Here is a 25,251-nt window from a genome sequence, read left to right on the forward strand (position 1 = left end):
CTTGTAAGGCAAGCTAGTGTTGGTTTCCCCTTCATTAACGGAGTTGAATCACATGCAGTTTCTGGGACTACAAGCAAAAGTTGTTTTCTGGTTAGGAAAGTCACTATTGCGATCCCATTGCCACACAGCGCAAATAGCACTCGTGTCTGTTCCCAGCAAGTTCCGTGTATTGGACAGAAGAAAAGAAACTCTTCTTGTCAGTTTCCTAAGCAGAGTTGAACTGGATATAGCCCGTTTGTGTAGGAAGCACAGTTCTTTTGTTCTGAGCAAGCTCACTGTTCTGGCTCTATAGGAAACACAGTAGAGTAGAAGACTGATCCTTTATCAAAAGCATTGTGTGTTTCTTGTAAGGTGAGCTAGTGTTGGTTTCCCCATCATAAACATAGTTGAATCACATGCAGTTTTTTTTTTTTTTTTGGTTTTTCGAGACAGGGTTTTTCTGTTTAGCTTTGCTCCTCTCTTGGAACTCACTTGATAGTCCAGGCTGGCCTCGAACTCACAGGGATCCGCCTGGCTCTGCCTCCCGAGTGCTGGGCTAAAGACGTGCGCCACCACCGCCCGGCCACATGCAGTTTTTGATACTAAGAGTAAGAGTTGTTTTCTGGTAAGTAAAGCCACTACTGGGCTCCCATTGCCATACACTCCGCAAATACCACTCACTTCTGTTCCTAGGAACTACAGTGTATTGGACGGAAGAGAAGCAACTTTTCTTGTCAGCTTCCAAAGCAGAGTTGAATTTTATATGGCCCCTGTGTGTAGGAAGCACAGTTCTTTTGTTCTGAGCAAGCTCACAGTTCTGGGGTATAGGAAACACCATAGAGTAAAAGAGTGCTCCTTTCTCAAAAGCAAAGTCTTTTTCCTTACGGGGAGCTAGTTTTGGTTTTCCCTTCATAATCACAGTTCAATCACATGCAGTTTCTTGTCCTATGAGTAAGGGTTTTTTTCAGGTAAGGAAAGTCTCTATTGTGCTATACCATTGCCATACAGGGTGCAAATAGCACAAGCGTCTGGTCCCATCAAATGCAGTGTATTGGACATAAAATAAGCTACTATTCTTCTCAAGTTGCTAAACAGAGTTGAACTAGATATGGCCCATGTTAGTATTAAGCCCAGTTCTTTTTTTCTGAGCAAGCTCACTGTTCTGGATCTATTGAAACCTCAGTAGAGTAGAAGAGTGCTCCATTCTCAAAAGCAGAGTGTTTCTTGAAAGGCGAACTAGTGTTGGTGTCCCCTTCATAAACGGAGTTGTATCACATGCAATTTCTGGTCCTAAGAGCAAGATTTGTTTTCTGGTAAGGAAAGTCACTATGGCGCTCCCATTGGTATACACAGCAGATATAACTCTCATGTCTGTTCCCAGCAATTACAGAGTATAGGATGGGAGAGAAGCTACTGTTCTTGTCAGTTTCCTAAGCAGAGTTGAACTAGATATAGCCCATGTTGTAGGAAGCACAGTTCTTTGCTTCTGAGCAAGCTTACTATTCTGGGTGTACAGGAAACACAGTAGAGTAGAAGAGTGCTCCTTTCTCAAAAGCAGAGTGTGTTTCTTGTATGAAAAACTAGTGTTGTTTTCCCCTTCATAACCAGAGTTGAATCACAGGCAGTTTCTGGTTCTATGAGCAAGAGTTGTTTTCTGGTAAGGAAAGTCACTATTGTGCTCCCATTTTCATACACAGTGCAAATAGCAGGCGCGTCTGTTTCCAGAAGTTCAGTGTCTTGAATGGAAGAGAAGCTCCTGTTCTCCTCAGTTTGGTAAGCAGAGTTGAACCATGTATGTCCAGTTTGTGTAGGAAGGACAGTTCTTTTGTTCTGAGCAAGCTCATTGTTCTGGCTCTACAGGAAACACAGCGGAATAGAAGAGTGCTCCTTTCTCAAAAGCAGAATGTGTTTCTTATAAGGCCCACTAGAATTGGTTTCCCCTTCATAAAAGGAGTTGAATCACATGCAGTTTCTGATCCTAAGTGCAATAGTTGTTTTCTGGTAAGGAAAGTCACTATTGTGCTCCCTTTGCCATACCCATTGCAAATAGCACTCTCGTCTTTTCCCAGCAAATACAGTGTTTTGGATGGAAGAGAAGCTACTGTTATTGTCAGTTTCCTAAGCAGAGTTGAACTGGATATGTCCTGTGTGTGTAGGAAGCACAGCTATTTTTTTCTGAGCAAGCTCCCTGTTCTGGATGTATACCAAACACAGTATATTGGAAGAGTGCTCCTTTCTCAAAAGCAGAGTGTGTTTCTTGTAAGGCGAGCTAGTTTTGGTTTCCCCTTCATAAACGGATTTGAATTACATGCCGTTTCTGGTCCTACGAGTAAGAGTTGTTTTCTGATAAGGAAAGTCACTTTTGGTCTCCCTTTGACACACACAGTGCAAAGAGCACTCGGGTCTCTTCCCTGCCAGTACAGTTTATCGGATGGAAGAGTAATTACTGTTCTTGTCAGTTTCCTAAACAGACTTGAACCCAATATGGCCCGTGTTTGTAGGAATCACAGTTCTTTTGTTCTGAGCAAGCTCTCTGTTCTTGCTGTACAAGAAACACTGTAGAGTAGAAGAGTGCTCCTTTCTCAAAAGCATAGTGTGTTTATTTTAAGTTGAGCTAGTGATGGTTTCCCCTCATAAACAGAGTTTAATCACATGCTGTTTCTGGTCCAATCAGCAAGAGTTGTTTTCTGGTAAGGCGAGTCACTATTGTGCTCCCTTTGCCATATCCAGTGCAAATAGCACTCGCATCTGTTCCAGCAAGTTCAGTGTATTAGACAGAAGAGAAGTTACTATTCTTGTCAGTTTCCTAAGTAGAGTTGAACTAGATATGACTCGTGTGTGTAGGAAGCACAGTTCTTTTGTTCTGAGCAAGCTCAGTATTCTGGCTCTAAAGGAAACACAATAGAGTAGAAGAGTGCTCCTTTCTCAAAAGCAGAGTGTGTTTCTTGTAAGGTAAGCTAGTGTTGGATTCACCATCATAAATGGAGTTGAATCACATTCCGTTTCTGGTATTATGAGCAAGAAATTTTTTCTGGTAAGGAAATCACTATTGCGCTCCCATTGCCATACACAGTGCAAATAGCACTCGCGTCTGTTTTCAGCAAGTGCAGTATATTGGAAGGAAGAGAAGCTACTGTTCTCCTCAGTTTGCTAAGCAGAGTTGAACTACATATGGCCGTTTGTGTAGGAAGCACCGTTCATTTGTTCTGATCAAGCTCATTGTTCTGGCTCTACCAGAAACATGAATTGTTTCAGAAATTAGTTGTATGAAACTGCTTTGTTAAAAGTTTCTCAGTTTTGCACTGGAATTACATACTTGCATGTAAAAATATTTTTTAAATTACCATACTGTGGTAAGATGCCAGCCTCTCCCCAGCCCACAGCACATTTTAGTTTACTTCATATATTTTTTTTCTAAAAATATTGACATAGTGTCTATTTCATTATTAGTTCCACTACACTGTATTTAATTCATTTTATTTGTTTATTTTATTTCATATGTGAGTGTTTGCCTGCATGTACACCAGGCATGTGCACCATGTTCTTGCCTGGTGCTTCTGGGAGAGAGAAGATGGTGTTGTATTCTTTGGAACTGGAGTTACAGGTGATTGTAAAATACCACATAGGATCTGAGAACAGAGCACAGGTCCCCTTGAAGAGCAAAGCATGCTGTTAACTTCTAAGTTGTCTTCTTAGCTACCCACACACATTATAAAAAAAAACACATTATTTTCTCACAGTAAAAATGAATGCATTGCAGTAAGTGAACACAATTACTTTGTTATACATATGATAGAAAACATGATTTGTATGGCTAAACAAGACACAATATTCAATCCTTTTATGATTTCCTTTCCTGTGTAGGTTATTAAAGGAATGTATTCTTTTCTATAGATTTTAACTAAAGTACAATTAGATCACTTTCCCACTTCCCTTTCTTCCCTCCAGCACTCTCCCCATGCTCCCGCTTCTTCCATAGGATGGGAAATGGAAAAAGAGAATTGCCCAACAGTGGTGATTCACAAACAAAGAGGGTTGTCAGCTTGGATCTGGAGCAGGTGTGAGTTTACTGATGGTAGTTTTTGGGGGGGTGACAGAAAAAAAGAGACTTATTCAATAAAGGTGGAACAAAACCTAAAATAATGGTAATTTTGTATTGAAATTCTTCCATTTAAACAAATACAGCATATAGTGTTACTGAAATGTTTATATACATGGTGATTACTTCTGGCTCTACTGTATGGCAACGGTCTGGTTCCTAAATGTATAATTAGAAATTAATATTCTTATCTGTTAGGTGTTGAACTCAAGATTTCATACTTTAAGAAGGAGGTGCTCTATGTATTTGCTACTCCAATGACCCTATTTTTATTTTTATTTTTGTTTATTTTTGTCTTCCTGCTTTGTGTTGCCAAACTGACTCTTGACTGCCAAAAGGCTATCTCCAGAGGTCATACTTTTCCAAACTGCAATCAAGTCTTTCCCATGATTTTTTCCCATATGCAGTAACCTTTAGAATGTGAATACTATAGATGAAGCAAATAATGAACCTCTTCTTTGGAAAAAAAAAGAAGAAACTAGTCTACTAATTACAGATTTAAATTCTGTTTTTATTGTGAGTGGTTAATATCTATAGTGTTTATCAGTAAATATGAAGCCACTCATATACCAGAGAATACTTGACTATCCATCCACAATCCCATTTTATCTTTTACCCTATTTTTGCAAGACAGGTGCTCTGCCACTTGGGCACATTTCTAGTCTTCATTTTCCATGGGAAGATACTTTCTCAAGGGTAATGTCAATAGGATCTCACCATGTGTTGTCTTTCTTATTTTATATGAAAGGAGAACTGTAGACAAAATTCTAAATGGTCTTAGTAAATAAGCAACACAGAGCCAAATACAGAGTTAAAAGTCCAAGAGATCAGAGCACTAGTGAAGAGCCAAGAGAGCCTTATCTTAATCCCTGGCTGCTGTCTCTTCTATAGAGAGAGAGACCTTCTTCCTGTGTGACTTGCCTTTTTATTGCCTTTCTAGTCTGCCTTCTCATTGGCTCTAAACACAACCACATGACTTCCCTGTCACTGCCTGTCTACACGACCTCCAGGTCTCTATGGTTGGTACTGGGATTAAAGGTTCAGATCACCACTCCTTGGCTGTGTCCTTGACCACACAGAGACTCTGCCTGCCATGGGATTGGATTAAGGGTATGTGCCACCACCACCTGACTTCTGCTTAATGGCTCGGTTTTACTTCTGATCTCCAGGCATCTTTATTAACATACAAATAAAATCACATTTCAGCACAAATAAAATACCACCCTAGGTAACTAGGTGACAATAGCAATTGAGTTTCTACCTTATTGCATCATAGGTAAGAATGAAAACTATAGCCAGATCTAAAAGAGTTCATTAGAACCTAACCACAGAGGAGATCGGGAGGGTGGGCAGCATTGATTTCACCTTACCTCTCTTTTCTGATACCTTGCAAGGCTTTATGAGAAACCTTGTCCAGATAGGATTCCATAATTTTAGGGGAGATTGATAAGTACAATGATCATTGCCTCATTGTACTTATCTCTGATAGGTTGTTTCATCCCTACCTGAAGGATTGCAGCAGTTTATCTGGGGAATATTTGTTGTGTTATACCAAAATATTTATGCTGTCTTCAAATTGATCCTGATACCATTCTTCCAGAAAACTACTCTCTTTGCTATTTATTTATGATAGGCACTGATTCTGCCAACGGCACTATTTGCCATTAGTTGGAATTGTTGTCAGTATAGATGGTCACCTACTTTGAAGTATCAAATGCTGATAATTTCTTTCAGTCTTTTATTCAATAAATCCAAAGGAGGTGAAGATTTCCTGATGCATTTGTTATATTCCAGTACCATAGTTATTATTTACCCTAGAAGATTTTTTACTCTAGAAGATTACCCTACGATAATTTATAGACTAATATAATCAACTGAAATATGTCTACTTTTCATTCAATTATAGGAAATCAGCCTGAAGATGTCTTTTCATCATGGTAAGATTTTAAGGTCTTTGAATATGAATGTTAACTTATAATTAGAACCAGGGAAAAGAACTAATGTCTATTGAATATTGTGTTCTTCACTGATTCCATCTGATTTATTTAGTGTCCATGATGCATTAATATAATCATATGTTTTAAAGCTTTTATATCCTTGTGACTAAGTGTCTTACTACTTTAGCAAAGGTCATTCAGAGAGTTTGATTAATTCTATGATCACATAGGTAACAAGTTGCCAGCTCTTGACTGAACTGTCAGCCTGTGCATTCTCTTGTTCCTGTGACTACACTGAGATGATCTCATGTAGAAAGCCAGATTTCCTTATGTGTCAACTCTGGATTAGAGTTTTCCTGAGAAACCTATCTGTAACTCCATAGTTTTTCTTTTTGAAAGTTGTTCTTAGACACTACATTGCTATCAAGATTGGAGGGGGAACCTCTCTTTATTGTGTCTGTAGTGCCATAGGTTTGAAATGAGCAAGATGACAGAAGGCTTGGAATTACATTATTGGAATGGTAGTCCATGTGCTCATATACCATGTTATGTTGATACAACTGAGCATCTATTTAAGAGATGTTATGAACTTATACTCAGTTTTGTTTTCTCTTCAAACTACTGGACTGCCTGGGTACAGGAGGGTTTTTTCTCATTTTATCAAGTCTTTGTTTCTCCATGACACTAAGCATTTTGAAAGTTTTTACTGTACATTTTTTTCCTCATGTTCCTTGACCTATAGTTTAGAATTTTTGACTGCCAGGTACTGCTTCTTGTTTTATTAGAAAATCTCAGATCTGAAAAACTTGTAGTTTTTAAGGAATTTTGAAAACTAATAAAAATATCCTGTGCACAGAAAACTAGATCCAACATTATACATAAACAGTTGCTCTGAGGGAGAAGCCAAAACTAAAACACAGTATTCTATGGAGGTGGAAATACAAATGGCCCAATTTAGATTCCCATGCATTCCTTCACTAAAAGACCAGGCCTTATTGACCAGTATTTGACTGAGAATTTCTGTAGGAAAATATGGAAATGAGTCAAGTGTTCCAAGAATGGCATTAAAAGTAGCCTAATGGTGGATGATTTGAATGACTTTAACAGAGGAAGGGCAATTTCGAAAGGAAAATCATGGAGGCCAATAGGAGTAAGAGTTTGGCCTTGTGATTAGTTTTTTAAAGACAGTAAAGTTATTTACATAGACACAGGATGGTGAATATCATCTGGGAATGGATAGGGTTGAACGTAATTTGGAAACTATATTACCTTTTGTGCTTAATTGATAGAAATGACAAATAGATTATTCTGTTGAAACTTACTTGAGCAACCTGAAGTCTTTACAGAAAACGGGAATGTGGTATCACAGAGGGTGGGCTAGACAATGTTCAGAACAAAGGGCTGAAATGAAAAATATCTGTGATCCACTGCCACTGCTTCTTTTCCTGTTACCTTTGCCAAATTCCTGTCCTTTCCAGATTGGAATTGCAGAACATAATCATAGAATTGAAACATATCTAGGCTTGGGATGTGTGTTGCTGTCCCTCCATTTAGCTTATTTGCCTGAACCAGGGAACTAGCTGTCTTTCAGGTTCTTTGAGCCTGTACTCTCAGGAATCTGCCCCTTCCTGGGATGAATATTTAAAGGCCAGAGAGCATCACTGATGACTGCAAAAGAGGGAACCAGGAGTGGTATCTTATATAAGGAAGACATCTAGAGAACATAGAGGGAAACAGAGGCAAAAGTCCCAGAGATCTGCTTTTCCAGAAGTCTCTGCCATCAACTGAGCACATATGAAGGTTTTTAAGTGCTTGGTAGTTTTTGAATCAGCCTCCACCAATGTAATAACTGAATTATTACATTTTAATGTTTGAACACCCATGATAAGAGGATTTCAAGCCTCGATGTGCACATTTGTTTGTTCACTTATAACTTTAATGTTCAAAAATTTCACATCTTTTTCATGACTTTATTAGTTGTTTTACAATGAATGGATGTGATGGTTTCCTTTCAATGGGTATTTCCCATGCTCAAGAATGAAGGATGCCATTTAGTAGTTATATAGTTTTGTGCTTTATTAATAGAGTAGAATGAGGACACTATTGTTTTGCTTTATTTGGGACTATTACCTTTATTTAAATTAATGCTTAAAGAGTATGTGAGCAATTCATTGTAATTTGCGTGCAATCATCAGGACAGTTTTCAAATCAAATGATTTTCAGGTTCCACAAATATATTGACTGACACTATTTGATGTGGAGCTATGTGTAAATCTTTCTTGACAAATGCAGAGATTAGGAGAAGTAGAGACAAAAATTAACAGCTGAACAAATTTTATAAAACAGATGTCTAATAACAACAGAAACACCATTTGCTATTCAAATAACTAAACATTCAGGACAAAAGCTTTTGTCTACTACTCACTTATTTGTTGTTGTGATTTTGCTTCAAAGACATCACTTTGAATCTGAGTCACTGATTTCCATGTGTGCAAGAATGGAAGACACAGCTAATTTGAAAACTCAGGTAATCAATGACTTCTTGAGGTAAATTCTTGTGCTAAATTTCTTCTTTGTGGAGTTTGAAATGGTATAATATAGCAGTTGTCAAAATGTCATTACTTTAGATGAAAAATTGGCTAGAAAATTTTTATTAAATTATGACAATATTACTATATTGATGTTGAAAAGTATCAAAACATAATAATTACTTTAAGGTTCTGAAAGCCAAAAATGAGATAAGAAATAAGTAATCACAGAAAAATCAGTTTGTATAGTTTTACCACAGTGGAGTAAATTTGAAATTTGGGAATATTTGGACAAATAAACATTAGTAGTTTTATTTTTATTTCTTATACCATGACTTACATAATTTTCAGGCTTCTCTAAATATGTAGACTAACCTATTCATTATGTTACTTAAGGTATCTTATCAAGAGCTTACATATCCAACCCATGTATTGAAGGGCACAGAAATTAGCATTAGTTTTTAAAGTACCTTTTAAAAAATCTTTTACTCATGATACTAACTTTTAAAAACTGTTAACTGGATGTCAACTACATGTTACCTGGATGTCAACATGCAGAAGACTGCATATAGATCACTATCTGTTGCCATGCACTGAACTCAAGTCCAAGTGGATCCAAGACCTCAACATAAATCCATTTACACTGAACTTGAGAAGAGAAAGTAGGAAGTAGCCTAGAATGCATTGGCACAGGAGACCACTTCCTAAATATAACACCAGTAGCACAGACACTGAGAGAAACAATTAATAAATGGGACTTCCTGAAACTGAGAAGCTTTTGTAGGGCAAAGGACACAGTCAATAAGACAAAACGACAGCCTACAGAATGGGAAAAGATCTTTACCAAAACCACCTGACATCTGACAGAGGGCTGATCCCCAAAGTATATAAAAGAATTCAATAAACTAGACATCAAAATTCCAAACAATCCAATTAAATGGGCTACAGGGCTAAACAGAGAATTCTCAACAGAAGAATCTCAAATGGCCAAAGGACATTTAAGAAATTGCCCAACATCCTTAGCCATCAGGGAAATGCAAATCAAAATAACTCTGAGATACCATCTTACAACCTTTCCTGTGCTCAAGTCCTTATTAACTCTGTGTGTGACTTCTATACTATTAGTAAAGACACACTATGTTTGTCTGTGTGTGTGCACGCACGCATGTGCATATATGTGTGCATGTGTGTTTGTGTCTCTGTGTGTGTGTGTGTATAAGTGCATGCATGCTTGTGTGTATTTGTTTAGTGTGTTGCTTGTATGTACATGTGTTCAGGACTGATCACTGGAATTGCACAACCTATTATCCTACTAGGATGAGCTCATCTCTGGAAAATCACCTGATTTGTCTTTGTTTATCAGCCACTGATTGCCTGCAGATCTTCATCTAGGGGTTGTGCATTGTGAGATTCACTTCACCCACAGTAGCATTTCATCGGGTGTTGTCCTTATACAGGTGTCTTTTCAGATATCATACTTTTGAAATTTCATGGTAGCAATATTTAAGTCATGCATTGAAGATGCTGTGTAGCTTCAAGAGTGCTGGTACTTTGATGTTACACTCTATCTACCTTATTCTTACTATTTTTCCTGATCCTTAGATTTAGGACTTTATAAGTGGAGTTGGGGCATATTATGGTCACTCCTTGGAGTCTGATTAATTGTATATACTGTAATACTTTTATGTACTCTGTAAAGTAAATTCTTTGAGGAAAAATGACAGCTACATTCCTCTGTGGATATAACCATGACTATAAAAACCATATTTAGAACACAATAAGTATACTGTTATAAGAAAACGGGAGTAATTGATGACTCCTAGTGTTTATGATTTCTCCATCCATGGATAGTTGATTAGTTTCCCAGTACCAGGAATGAATGTCTCATTGAGTGGGTCTCCGGACCAATAGGACAGCTGTTGGTTACCCCAAAAATAAAAGTGTCTCTATCCTACCGTGAGCGTTATCTTGCCAGGCTTTTAAACATCTTGGTGGTGGGATTACTGATTGCTTATCTCCCTAGGCACCTTGCATAGCATGTTCTCATAGTATGAGAGCAGGTTTCTATGTCAGGTCCAGCTAAATTACTCCAAATTCTGTGTCTAAAGTGTGGAGTCTTGAGCAATAGGGCCTTACAACTAAAAATATTTTGCCAGTTTCAATACAAAAAATTATTTCATAATCCTTGTCCAGTTTCCTTAATTTGTACATTTTTGAATGTGCTTGTGGGTGTGAGCACATGATAAATGTTCTGAAAAATCGATGATGTCTGAAAATGTAGATTTTAGAGAGCTTGGTCATTTATGAGAGGTATGTTAACTACAAGATGAATCAGTCAAGTATTTGGATGTCTTGAAGCTGGCAACATGCAGTTTCTGTACAAGTGATATACAGGTATTTCTACAACTTGGGCATTTATCTAAGCATGTAAATATATATCTATAAAGTACATTTAATTGAAATATTTGATAAGAGTAATTTTTTTCTAAATTCTAATTGTGAGTGTATTTCAATCTATTTTCATAGAAAATTGTGTATCTAATTGTTATATTTATTTTTTAAATAAAATATGTGGATATGTCAGAAGAACTAGAATTAGAAACAATACCGGATTTAAAAGTGGAAAATGAAAATGCTTATAATAAGAATGAAGACTATCAAAAGTTGGTATGTAACTATTTAAATTTAAATTTCTCACTTAATACTGTTTGGTTTGATGATCTTACCATAGGCCAAAAGAAACTACACTTCACGCTACTATATTCAGTCCATCAATGATGATTTAACATTGAAATGAAAGCATTTTACCTATTATAAAACACAGGGTATTCTTAGAATCCAGTCACAAAGCTAATCATTGTCTTTTATAAGTAATTTAGTAAATAATTATGTGATTATTTCTCGTGCTTTATGTTAAGCTCTTTACGTAGCTGGAGAGTCTTATGGCTCTCTATTTAAAATAGTGGATCATATAAAATTGTGACTTCAGAGTTGGATTTATTTCATAAAGTTGATTCTTCCTGCAGAAACTAAATTTGTTATGTGATGATTATTCTCAGTTATGTCAAGGAGAAATTTTTTCCTTATGGTCATTGGGTTATTTCAAGGTCCTCATTTGAGAAGATAATATGGACATGTAATCAACTAATCTGCCAAAAGAAAGAATTTTTGATTCCATAAAAGAGGCTTAATTGTGAAGGAAAAGCTCAACTATTTTGCTCAATTCAATGAAGAAAATTAATTATTTCCACATTATTTTCCAATATGCTTAATTAATATATATATATTGGAATTTGAGTTAATATAGAGAATTCAAATAGATTCAAGAGACTGTAGTTTGCCTTTTACACAATGTTAGGTACTTACTGAAGTAGGAGTATGTTCTGAAGACATTTTTAATATTTTAAACCTACATAAATCTGTATAGTCAATATCTACTCTATGTTGAGAAATCAAGAACTGAGAATTTCAGAGGGAAGCCTAATATGCTATAGTAATAGAACACAAAACAAGTAAAAAGCAATTGTTTTAGTTCAGATAGGTGTATTTTGTCATAAAGAAAACACATGGTACAGAGAGATATTTAGGTAAGATTGTCGTTAATACAGGGTAGGAGTGAGAATGGTATTTTGTCATCAGAGATCAAAGTATGAAGCCTAACATATTTTAGAAGATGAGGGAGTGTCCACTCAGTAACTGTCAAATAGGATGGCATTACTGTACATATAGAATAGTGGACAACATATTCTCATAACTTTTAAAATTCTTGAATGACGAGAAAGCAAGATTTGTTTATTCTATTAAACATGCAAAAAATGTGAAATGGTATTTGGGGAAGATTTCTGTTCATTGAGAAACATTTGCAAAATATTAAAACTGCATAATGGTCTAATGTTATTGTCTAAAGGTAACATAGGAAATAACTTGTCTGCTTATCATTTTGATCCAGATTTACCATCTATAAGAAATTAACAAAATATGTCAGATTTGTTTGTTCAAGTTTACCAAAATTAAGCATATTCTGCCTTCTTCACTACACAATCAGCATGATACAATATGAATGCTTTTAACATAATACATATCTCCTATCATGCCTAACCACACAAATAATGTCATTGTATAACAACTCATGATTAATATTAATCATGTCCTAGAGGAATGGCCTTACTAAAGATGTGAACATTTGTGTTATTAACATCCTCCAACTTTACTAAGAAGAACAAATTAGTTTTATGCATTGTAATATAAAATAATTATTTTTATTGATACATACACATCAGGCATTACTCTGTCTATGGATGTTTTTCCTCTATTCTATATTTTTTGTATGTAATTGGGAAATGAAAGACTTAAACTTGACTGTGTATATAAGACTCTTAATTCAAATACCATGGTTTTTGATATATACTGCATATATTCTCATGAAAAATTTTCTTAAAGTCCAATATCATGATATGTTCAGAAATAGAAAATAAGACCTTTTGAAATTGCACTACTAATATCTTGTGACAGAGTGTGTTTTACCCTAATCCATTGCAGAAAGCTGCCCAGTCATCCAACATAGGAAATGGTCCAGAAGAAAATGAAATAATTCAAGGTAAGAGTCATCATGAAGAGATTTTATGTAAGACATATGCTGGTATGTTGTGCTACCAAAAGAAATCACTGAATATATTTACACTTAAATAAAAGACAACAAAAGTGGTAATAAGCCCCATATGTTAACAAGCATGAGCGATGTGTAAATTTGAGATAGTCCCAGAAGGATCTCTGAGTTCTCTTCTACCTGAGATACCTAAGGTGCCCCTTTATCCATTGACTCAACTAGGTACAACTGAAGGTTTCATGTTTAGCAGAAGATGTCTAATTGGGGCTTTATCTCCTCTTTTATTTGGAGACTCCATTTGGATTTATTTTATATGCATATGTATATAGAAATCTTCTACAGTAGTATGTTTCCAAATGGTTTTTCATGTGGACTTTAGTAAATTGTCCATCCCCATATTCCTACCCTAACCTCTCACTTGCATCGCCCTTCCCCCCAACTGTCTCTCTAAAATTATATATTCTATTTCCCTTTACTTGAATGATCCTTGCAAGCAGTCCCTTACTTGATGAGGAATATCTGTGGTTATATGGATTTAAGCACACATGTTTAAGACTTAAATGCTAACACTCACATATAAGGGAAATTGTACAGTATTTGACTTTTGGATCTGGGTCTCCTCATTTGTGGTGATTTTTTTCTAACTTCATACATTTTTATGTAAATTTCCTAATTTCCTTTGTTTTGATAGAAGCAAAACACCCCATCATGTAAGTTCACCACATTTTCTTTATATATTTGGCAGTTAAAGGACATCTAAACTGTTTCCTAAATCTGACTATTGCAAATAGTCAATAATGAGCATGTATGAGCAGGTATTTAGTGTAGTAGGATATAGAGTCCTTTGGGTATATGCCAGATAGATGTATAGGTGGGTTTAGAGAAGGATTAGTAGCCAGCTTCCTGAGAAAATGCCAGAGTCATTTCCTTAATGGCTGTAAAAGTTTACATTCTCATCAGTAATGAGCAAGTGTTCCATTTTCGTCATATCCTCACAAGCATGAGTTGTCGTTTGCTCAATTGAACTTTGCCTTTGGACAGGAGTAAAATGAAATCTCAAAGTACTTTTGGTTTGCATTCTCCTGATAAAGAAAGATGATGAGCATTTCTTTAAAAGTTTGTCAGCAGTTTGTGTTTTATCTTTTAAAAATTGTCTTTGTATTCCCAAACACCATTATCATTGGGTTAGTTGTTTCCTGGGAGTCCAATTTTTCTTCTTTATGTATTTTAGATACTAACTGTATGTTAGAGGTTTGAATGATTAAGTTCTTTTCCTATTATGTAGCCTGATGATGGTGTCCTTTGCCATAAAGAAGCTTTCAGTTTCATGTGGTCCCATTTACTAAATTTGGGTCTTAGTGCTGTGTTACAGGTATTCTGTTCAGAAGTCTTTCCTGTCCCAGTGAGTTCAAGCCTGTTAAAAACTTTTTCTTCTGTCATATTCAGGGTATCTAGTCTTATTTTGAGATTCATGATCCATTTGGAGTTGAGTTTTGTTCAGGGTAATAAATACTCCTATGTGTATTCTTCTTCATGTATCCATGAAGTTTGGTAATCTCCATGAATGGAGGCTATTTTTTTTATCCAGTGTGTATTTCTAGTTTCTTTATGAAAAATCATGCATTCATAGGTGTGTTGACATTAATTTGATTTTGTTGATCAACATGTCTATTTTGATGATAGAATCATGATGTTTTTATTACTCTAGTTCTGTAACAAAACATGCAATCTGGGATAGTGATTTCTCCAGCGTATTTTAGTATTGAGAATCTTCTTAAATCTATCCAAGAGGTTTTTGTATTTCCATATGAACCTGAAAGGCTTTTTGATACTATTGTGTTTGTTTTTTAAATTTCTCTAAATTTTGATGGGAATTAAATTGAATCTATAGATTTCTTTTGATATATTTCAGTATATTTGTCAGCTGCTTTCCTAACCAGTAAAATAATAGATGTTTATTTTCATAGAAGGGAAGAGAATTCATTGCCCTCTGAAGCCTTTATAAAGGTAGGTTTGGATTTCTCATTGTGCATAAGATTGACTATACTTTCTTTTTCTTTCAGTTTGGGCTGAAAAATGTCTGCAACCAGAGGTAAATGCCTTTTAATATTTATATTGAATAATTATATATTGTTGAAATCCAAAATATTGATTAAATGTCTCTTTTCAAAATAGCTGAGGGATGATTGTCATCTAGTCTCCAGATCCAAGCCTGAAACACAGCAGTCTCAAACAGGTAAATTTTGTAAGTCACTTTCTCCTGATCAATTTATTCTAATACATTTCAAATACACACAGTCTTCCTGATGCCAATTATATCTTGACTATAATGTTGGAAGGTTTTGTCATAAGCAATGCCAACTCACTAGTGGCATACATGCTTCAAAATTATTACATTGAAAACATAAAACATTTAGAAATGTCAGCTCAGCTTCAATGTTTAATACTCATGTTGGACTGCCTTATCATTTCCAGTGTGCTATCTCTGTTTATTAGTGACTTGTAGAAGTCAATCATGAGACTAATGAGACTGCCCCAGTGTGTGACCATAATTTCTTGATGGATCTCAGAATGCACACCTACACACATAACTACCTGTAAGGACAAGGCAGAAACTTATTTGAGCTCAGAGATTCTGATCTGGACTGGACAAACAGCAATGTACAATATCTTCAGAAAAGAAAATCAATTTTTGTGTTGCTCTAGAACTCATAGTACACTGCTTCACTTCACTCAGAGTGCATTGTAATTTAATTACAAGGAATGGAAAATGCATTTAGAATTCTTATCTACAATCTATTTCAGTAACACAGCATACATTATCATATAGTGGAGCAGTCATTGACAATCCCAAAGCTTACATAGATATCTTGCCATAGGAAACTTTCAGCTTCATGTGGTCCCATTTATTAAGTGTGGGTCTTAGTGACTGTGCTACAGGTGTCCTATTCAAAAAGTCTTTTCCTGTACCAATGAGTTCAAGCCTATTACACACTTTCTCTTCTGTTATATTCAGTGTCTCTGGTCTTATTTAGAGATCCTTCATTTATTTGGAATTAAGGTTTTTTTAGGGTAGTAAATACAGATCTCTGTGCAGTTTTCTCCATGCAGCAATCAAGATTAGTTCACTATCATGTGCAGAAGATGTTTTTTACCCAGTGTATTTTTCTGGTTTCTATATGAAAAATCATGTGTCCATTGGTGTGTGGACCTCCATTTGGTGTTCAGTTTGATTTCATTGATCAACATGTCTATTGTGATACTAGAACCATGCTGTTTTTATTAGTCTACCTCTGTAACAAAACATGAACTCTAAGATAGTGGTTTCTCCATCCTCTTTTCATATTAAGTATCCTTTTATCTCTATTCAGTGTTGTCTTTCATTATTTTGTTCTTTTTTATTTAAAATTTTATTTTACGTACCAACCACAGATCCCCCTCTCATCCCAGTTCCAACTCCCCTCTAGTATATGCCCAGCCCCTCCTCCAAAAGTGTTAGGTCTCCCATGGGGAGTCAGCAAATCCTGGTACATTCAGTTGAGGCAGGATCAAGCACCTCCACACTGCAGCAAGGCTGAGCAAGGCATCCCACTATAGGTAATGGGCTCCATATTGCCAGCACATGCACCAGGTATAGATCCTGATCCCATTACCATTACAGACCAAGCTACACAACTGTCTCCCATATGCAGAGGGCCTAGTCCAGTCCCATGCTGGTTCCACAGCTGTTGGTCTAAAGTTCCTGAGTTCCTACAATCATGGTTTAGTTGTCTCTTTAGTATTGAGAATCTTCTTAAATCTATCCAAGAGGTTTTTGTATTTCCATATGAACCTGAAAGGCTTTTTGATACTATTGTGTTTGTTTTTTAAATTTCTCTAAATTTTGATGGGAATTAAATTGAATCTATAGATTTCCCTACATAATCTTGACCCTGTCCCCCTTGCTCATAGAATCCTCTTCCCTCTCTTCTACTGGACTCCCAGAGCTCAGCCTGGTGCTTGGTTGTGGATCTCTGCATCTGTTTCCATCAATTACTGGATGAAGGCTCTATGATGACAGTTAGGGAATTCACCAATCTGAATACCAGGGTAGGCCAGTTCAGGCACCCTGTCCACTATTGTCAGTCTTCTAATCTGGGGTCATCCTTGTGGATTCCTGGAAATTTCCCTAGGACCAGGTTTCTCCCTTACCCCACAATGTCTCCCTCTATCAAGATATCTCTTTCATTGCTCTCCCACTCTGTCCCTCCCCCAGCTAAGCCATCCCATCATCCCCTCATGTTCTCATCCTCCATCCCATCCCCTTTATTGCCCCCCATCCCCACTTTACTCATGGAGATCTCCTCTGTTTCTCCTTTCCATGGCAATCCATGTGTCGCTCTTAGGCTTCTTATTTCCTAGCTTCTTTGGAGCTGTGGGTTGTAGTCTGATTATTTTTTTCTTTATATCTGGTATCCACTGATGAGTGATTACATATCTTGTTTGTCTTTCTGAGCCTGGGTTACCTCACCACAGGAGTCTTGCCTGCCAGCCTACAACTGGGGCTGCAATGGGTGGGGGTAAGGGGGCTTGGGTTGTGCCTCTGAAGCAGGGTGACCGGCTGGGAGTACAGTAAGTCACCTCTTGGTTCAGTGGGGGCCAGCCAAGTCTGTGTCTCAGGGAACAGCTATGGTCTTGGGGGATGGGTGGATTTGGGAGAGCAAGTGTGACTTGTAGATAACAGAGTCTTATTTGGAGTGGAGGTTGTGAGATCTGCCTGCAGGAGACTTTCCAACTGGCCTGAAATTGGGGCTGCAATGGGTGGGGAAATAGGGACATGGGTTGTACCCCTAGGCCTAAGGCCTAGAGGCTGGGTGACTGGCTGGAAGAGCAGTGACTCACCTCTTGGTGCAATTGGAGCTAGCAGAGTCTGTGTCTCAGGGAGCAGCTGCAATCTTGGTAGTGTGGGTAGACTTAGATGGACAGAGTAGGACTTGTGATTAAAGCATCTGATGGGGTGGTGGGAATCAGACCTGCCTGCAGGAGTGTTGCCTGCTGGCCTGTAACTGTGCTTAGGAGAACAGGGACTCACCTCTTGGTCCAGTCTGAGCTGGTGGAGTTTCTCCATTCTTTTGTTTGTTTTTTTATTTTTTTATTTTTATTTTTTGGATTTCCATATGAACCTGAATGGTGTTTAGATGCTGTTGTAGTTGGTTTTTCTTTTTTTCAATTTTTCTGACAAATTATATTAGATTTTTGATGGCTCTTGCACTGAATCTTTAAGTTGCTTTGCTAAGTTTCGGTATATTTGTGTCAGTTTTTGTCCTAAGCAGTAAAATAATAGGAGTTTATTATGAAAGAAGAGAATGAAATCTCACTGCCATCTGAAGCCTACATAAAGATAGTTTTGGTGATCTCATTGTGCATGAGACTGACTCTACATTTTTCTCTTTCAGTTTGGGCTGAAAAATGTCCACACCCAGAGTTAAATGCTTTTTCATATTAATATGGAATAATTACATTTTGATTAAAGTCCAAATATTGATTAAACATATCATTTCAAATCCATTCAGCAGAGGAATTATTCTCATCGAATTTCCAAACCCAAGTCTGAAACACAGCAATCTCAAGCAGGTAAATTTTGTAAGTCACATTCTCCTGATCAAGGTGTTTTAATAAATTTCAAAAGCACACAGTCTTCCTGATGCCAATTATATCTTGATGATGGTGATGATAGAATTTGACATATGCAATGCCATCTGATAGTGGCACACATGCTGGAAAATATATTACATTGGAAATATAAAATATTTGCAAAATAAGCTCAGCTTTAATGTTTAATACTCAGGATCTAAGGCCTTATCCTTTCCAGTGTGCAAACTCTCTGTTTATTAGTTACTTATAGAAGTCAATCGTGAGACTAATGAGATTTATTCAATGTCTGACTATGATTTCTTGATACCTGGGTCTCAGAATGAACACCTGTCATACTCAAAGTTACCAGAAAGGGCAAAGCAAAAACATATGTGAACTCAGAGATTCTGTTCTGCACTGGACAGCCAGCAGTATACCACATCTTCAGGAAAGAAAATCAAGTTTTGTTTTGTTCTAGAACTTATAATGTATATCTTACCTTCATCTGTACTGCACTGTAATTTAGTAACAAGAAACAGGAAATGTATTTAGAATTCATATCTATAATTTATTTCAATAACACCATCATATGGTGGAGTGATTATTTAAAATCTCATAACTGGTATACATGTCTTGCCATAAAGAAGCTTTTAGCTTCATGTGGTCCCATTTATTAAATGTAGGTCTTAGTGCCTGTGCCACAGGTGTCCTATTCAGATAGTTTTTTTCCTGTACCAGTCAGTTCAAGCCTATTACACACTTTGTCTTCTGTCTTATTCAGGGTCTCTGGTCTCATTTGGAGATCCTTGATCCACTTGGAGTTGAGTTTTATTCAGGGTTAGAAATATAGTTCTCTGTGCATTCTTCTTGAAACCATAAAGTTTGGTGAGCACCATGTATTGAATCTGTTTTTTTCCAGCATGTATTTCTAGTTTCTTTATCAAAAATAAAGTGTCCGTAAGTGTGTGGACTTATGTTTGGTGTTCAGTTTGATTTCATTGATTAACACGTGTACTGTGATGCTAAAACCATGATGTTTTTGTTACTCTAGACCTGTAAAAATCATGAAATTTGGGGTGGTGTTTTCTCCAGCTCTTTTTGTATTGGGGTTTGTTTTACCTCTCTCCAGGGTTTTTTCTTTGTTCATTTGTTTTTATTTCTATGTGAAGCTGAAAGGCTTTTTCATGCTGGTGTGGTTATTTTTTTTCAATTTCTCTGACTAATTATGTTGTAGTTTTGATGAGGATGACATTGAATCTATAGATTGCTTTTAGAATGTTTCAGTCATTTCTGTCAGCTGTTGTCCTAACCAGTAAATTAATAGGTATTTCTTTAGGAGGAAGGGAATAAGAACTCACTGCCATCCAAAGCCTATATGAAGTTACTTTTGTAGTTCCCATTGTGTAGGAGATTAATAAATTTATCCTTTTTCTTTTAGTGTGGGCTGAAAAATGTCCTCACCCAGAGGTAAATGACTTTTAATATTTATATTAAATAATTAATATTTATTGAATTCCAAAACATTAATTAAGTATCTCATTTGAAAATCCATTCAGCTGAGGGATTATTCACGTCCAATCTCCAAACCTGAGTCTCTACCACACCAATCTCAACCAGGTAAATTTTGTATGTCACATTCTTCTGATCAGTTTATTTTATTACCTTTCAAATGCACACAGACTTCCTGATGCCCATTATAATTTGATGATGGTGATGATAGGGTTTGACATAAGCAATGCCATCTCATTAGTGGCAGACATGCTTCAAAAACATTCACAAGGACAATATGAATTATTAGTAAATGTAAGCACAGCTTCAATGTTTAATACTCAGGTTCACTCACCTTAACCTTTCCAGTGTGCAAATTCCCTGTTTATTAGTGACTTCTATAAGTCAATCATGAGACTAATGTGACTTCCTCAAAGTTTGAACTTCATTTCTGGACACCTAGGTCTCAAAACGCACACCTATAATAAAGCTCCATGAAAGGTCAGGGCAGAGACATGTTGAGCTCAGAGATTCTGTTCTGCACTGGACAAACAGCAATATACCACCTCTTCAGAAAAGAAAATCAATTTTTGTGTTGTTTATAACTCATAGTGCACTGCCTTCCTCCATCTGCAGAGCATTGTAATTGATTTACAAGGAATAGGAATGGCATTTTCAAACCATATCTATATTCTATTTCAATAAATTTGGGTACACTCACATATGGCAGTTCAGTCACTGAAAATCTCATTACTTATATGCACATCTTGTTTGCTTTTACACCTTTTCATTTCTCTGTACTCTATTGTCTGAAACTCATCTCTCTGTGTTTATATCAGTAAAGAAACCATGTCTGAAATGGCTTACTTACTTTCAAAACTTAAAAGTCAAAACCTATCAGAATCACACAAAATAATTAAAAGAAAACAGGAAACAAAAGCAAATGAGATCTTCGGATCTTACAATAACCTTTCCTATATTTCCTACATGTCAAGGAGAAAAACAGATACAACTGTAACAAAATGGATTCAAGTTGAAGTCAAAAAGAAGAGTTTAAGCATTATCTTAAGCTAGAGTAGCCACAGCAATACCCATTTTTCTTGGGAAAAAAGGATGTACAGTACAGAATGACTCTATGTGATAAAGTGAGTCATAAAAGAGCAATTTGTCAGGCGGTGGTGCCTTTAATCCCAGCACTTGGGAGGCAGAGGCAGGCAGATCTCTGTGAGTTTGACACCAGCCTGGTCTACAGAGTGAGTTCCAGGAAAGGCTCCAAAGCTACACAGAGAAATCCTGTCTCGAAAAAAAAAAAAAGGAGCAGTTTCAGTGCAGAGCAAAAGCATGTTATCCTGTTCACAGAAATGTGTGTGGTAAACCAAGTACCATTTGGGGGAAGTGAACAGTGAGTTACTTAAGTTACTCTTGCAAGGCAAGGATAGTCTACAGGATGAAAGTGTTATTTTCCACAGTTCCTTCATATGTGGATGTAAGCATATAGGTCATTTATGAGTTTCCTGACAAATCATATGAAGCATGTATGACTCAAAACTGGTCAATATGTAGTACCTGTCCAAGTGTTGATTTGTCTACAATTACAAGTTTTCTTGAGGATGTAAATATACACCTCTACCATCTGGTTAATTGAAATAACATATAAAAAATAAAAACCTAACTACATTATTTCTATTTTTATAGAGTATTATTTTGCCTAATTGTTGTTCATATTTTTATGTAAAAGATATAATATTTTCAGAAGAACTAGAAAAAGAAATAACACAATTTAAAGTGGAAAATGAGAGAAGTTTTGATAAGAGTGCAGAAAATCAAGAATTTGTACATAAAATTTAAATTTAAATTTCTCATTTCCTATTGTTTGCTTCAATGACTTTGCCATAGACCCACAGGCTACATTTTAAACCACGTTATTCAGTCAAAAAATTAATAATTGAGTAATAAAATAAAAGCATTTAATCTATTCTTAATTACAAAGTATTCTTAGAATCCCATGACATTGCTAAATATTTCCTTTGATGTATAGTAAGTAAATTTCTGATAATTGTCATTGCTCTATTTTTAATGTGTTTACACACCAGGGTAAAGACAAGACTCAATGTGAATATCATGGATCAGTTTTTGATGTAACAATGCATTCTTTATTTTCTACATACCCTCTCTCATGTGTACAATGTGTAAAGACTTTTAACCATTCTTCCATGCTGCCTTGTCAATCACTTTATGGTGTCCTTTGCTGCATAGAAGATTTTTAGTTTCATGGGGTCCCATTTATTACTTTGGTAATTACTTGTTTATAGTGTCTGTACCAGTGACCTGCTCAGAAAGTATTTAGCTGTACCAAAGAATTAATAATTAATCTGTACCATTTGGGCCTTGTGTTGAGATACCTGGATCACTGGAAGCTGAGTTTTATGCAGGGTGAGAGATAAGGCTCTAACTTCATTCATTCACCTGTAGTCCAATCTGGCCAATGTGACTGGCACCATTTGTTTTCTACAATGTGAATCGCTGGCCTCTTTTACAAAAATTAAGAGACTGCAGGACTGTGGGCTTATATGTGGGTCATTAGTTTTCTACCACCAATCAATGTTTGTTTGGGGGCCACTGCCATACTCTATTTATTATTTCAATTGGTTATAGTAACTTGAAATCTAGAATGGTGATGCTTCCATAAGTTTTTGTTTTTGTTCTTTTTAGTTTGCTTTGTTTTTGTTTCATGGTTCAAAATTGTTTCAGCTATTCTTGGTCTTTTGTGTTTCCATTTGGGATTTAAAATTTCTTTTTCATTTTCTATGAACATTGAACTGGAAATTTTATGTGGATCATGTGGTGTCCATAGTTCGCTTTTATTAGGATGACCAGTTTCACAATATTAACCCTACAATAATGATCACAGAAGGTCTTTGCAAGTTATCATAACATCTTCAGTTTCTTATTTTCACTTTCTTACTGCTTTCATTGTAAAAGTTTCACTTTTTGGTGACATTTATCCTAATTCATTACACTTTGAGGTTATTTGGAATAGCATGGTTTTCTTGATTTTATTCTCAGTATGTGCAGTATTTTTAGGTAGGCTACTGAATTGGAGGCTCAGATTAAAATATGTTACTTTGCTAAATATATTTATCAGCCATTGGAGTTTTCTGGGCAAAATATATTTTTTATAGAATCATATTATTACAAATGAAAATATTTTCACTTCTTTTTCCTTTCTTGTATCTTCTCTTGTCTTACTCTTCTAGTTAAGACTTCTAGTACTATATTGAACAGAAGGAGGAAGCATGGTCATCCTTGTCAGGTTCCTGATTTTAGAGGGAATGATTTGAGTGTTAACAATATGTTAGTTGTGTGTTTGCTTTTTATTGGCTTTATTATGCAGAAATATGTCCCTTTTATTCTTAGACTGTCTGAGATATTTATCATAAAGTGATGATGAATATTGTCAAAGACCCTTTCTGTATCTAATGACATAATCATGTGCTATTTGTCCTTGAGTCTGTTTCTGTAATGGATGGTGTGAAAGTGCTATCCTCTAAATTGAATTCATTAGATAAGTTCTTCCTATTTTATTGGTTTGTGCCCTCAGTTCAGTTATTTCCTGCAGTCTACTCCTCTTGGTGTGCTTGTTCCAGAGCTTTCAGGTGTTCTCTTAAGTCTCTAAAATGAGATCTCTCAAAATTCATTATGAAGGCAGTTGGTGCTATGAACTTTCCTTTTTAACAACCCTTGCAATGTGTTCCATACATGTGAATATGTTGTGCATTCACTTTTATTGAATTTGAGGAAGTCTTTAATTTCTTTGTTATCTCTGCCTTCACCCAGTGGTAATTCACTAGAGAGTTGTTCTGTTTCCATGAATTTTTAGACTTTCTTTTGTTTCTTTTGTTGTTGAAATTCAACTTTAATCCATGTGGCTTGAAAGGATGCAGGGAGTGTGTTTCAATTTATTTGTATCTGACAAAACTTGATTTGTGACTGAATATGTTGTCAGTTTAGAGAGTGAAAGCAGAAGTATTCTCTAATTGTTTTGCTAACTTTAGGGATCTATTCTTCATACTTGGGTCCCTTGCCCATCCTTAAAGTGTAGGTTGAGTTTTCCTGCCTGGCCACAGTCAGGGCAAATCTCTCTCACCTGCCAGTCCCACAGCCACTGAGACCTGACCAAGTAAGCACAGAGACTTATATTGGCTACAAACTGTATGGCCGTGGCAGGCTTCTTGCTAACTGTTCTTACAGCTTAAATTAATCCATTTCTATAAATTTATACCTTGCCACATGGCTCGTGGCTTACCGGCATCTTCACATGCTGTTTCTCATTATGGTGGCTGGCAGTGTCTCTCTGACTCAGCCTTCTACTTCCCAGCTTTATTCTCCTTCTTGTCCAGCCTATACTTCCTGCCTAGCCAATGGCCAATCAGTGTTTTATTTATTGACCAATCAGCAACATATTTGCCATACAGAACATCCCACAGCATTAAAGGAAGCATTTGTGCTTAGTCTTACTGGAACTTGTTATGCCATGTTTGTTGATATTCATGGGAAGCCTGTCTTTTTATGAATAGAAATTGTGTAGTGCATGGGGGGCAGTGTAGGGAGAGACAGAGGAAGTAGAGGAGGGGTGGAAAGCTGTGGTTGGGATGTGAAATAAATAAATAAATTTAAAATAAAACCAAAAAGTTGTAATTCACATGTAGTGAATATTTACTATATGCTGTGATATTAAGCCCTGGATATTACAGATCAGGAGAGCAATCAACAGACTTTACAAGAGCCTTTGAACAGAGATTCAAAAATACTCAATAAAATAACTTTCAAAGCTAAAATAGACACACACCAAAAAGATGATCTGCTGTGGGATATTCTGTATGGCAAATGTGTTGCTCTGATTGGTTGAAAAATAAAACACTGATTGGCCAGTAGTCAGGCAGGAGGAATATAGGTGGGAAAAGGAGGAGAATAAAGCTGGGAAGTGGAAGGCTGAGTCAG

General features: G+C 36.3%; 1 long non-coding RNA gene across 1 annotated transcript; it reads left to right on the top strand.

Annotated features, from left to right (window-relative positions):
- Positions 1-416: 416 nt before the first annotated feature.
- LOC128120199 (uncharacterized) lies at positions 417-24,341 on the top strand. Its single transcript, XR_008221800.1, has 12 exons — positions 417-1,752; positions 3,928-4,037; positions 5,019-5,188; positions 5,985-6,015; positions 8,470-8,542; positions 11,128-11,210; positions 13,083-13,140; positions 15,213-15,241; positions 15,325-15,385; positions 18,702-18,762; positions 20,201-20,229; positions 20,319-24,341. It is a non-coding gene; the product is annotated as an uncharacterized LOC128120199 (long non-coding RNA).
- The last annotated feature ends 910 nt before the right edge of the window (positions 24,342-25,251 follow it).

This window comes from Peromyscus californicus, unplaced genomic scaffold (assembly GCF_007827085.1).
Source record: "Peromyscus californicus insignis strain IS unplaced genomic scaffold, ASM782708v3 Scaffold_28__1_contigs__length_665956, whole genome shotgun sequence".
NCBI lineage: Eukaryota > Metazoa > Chordata > Mammalia > Rodentia > Cricetidae > Peromyscus > Peromyscus californicus.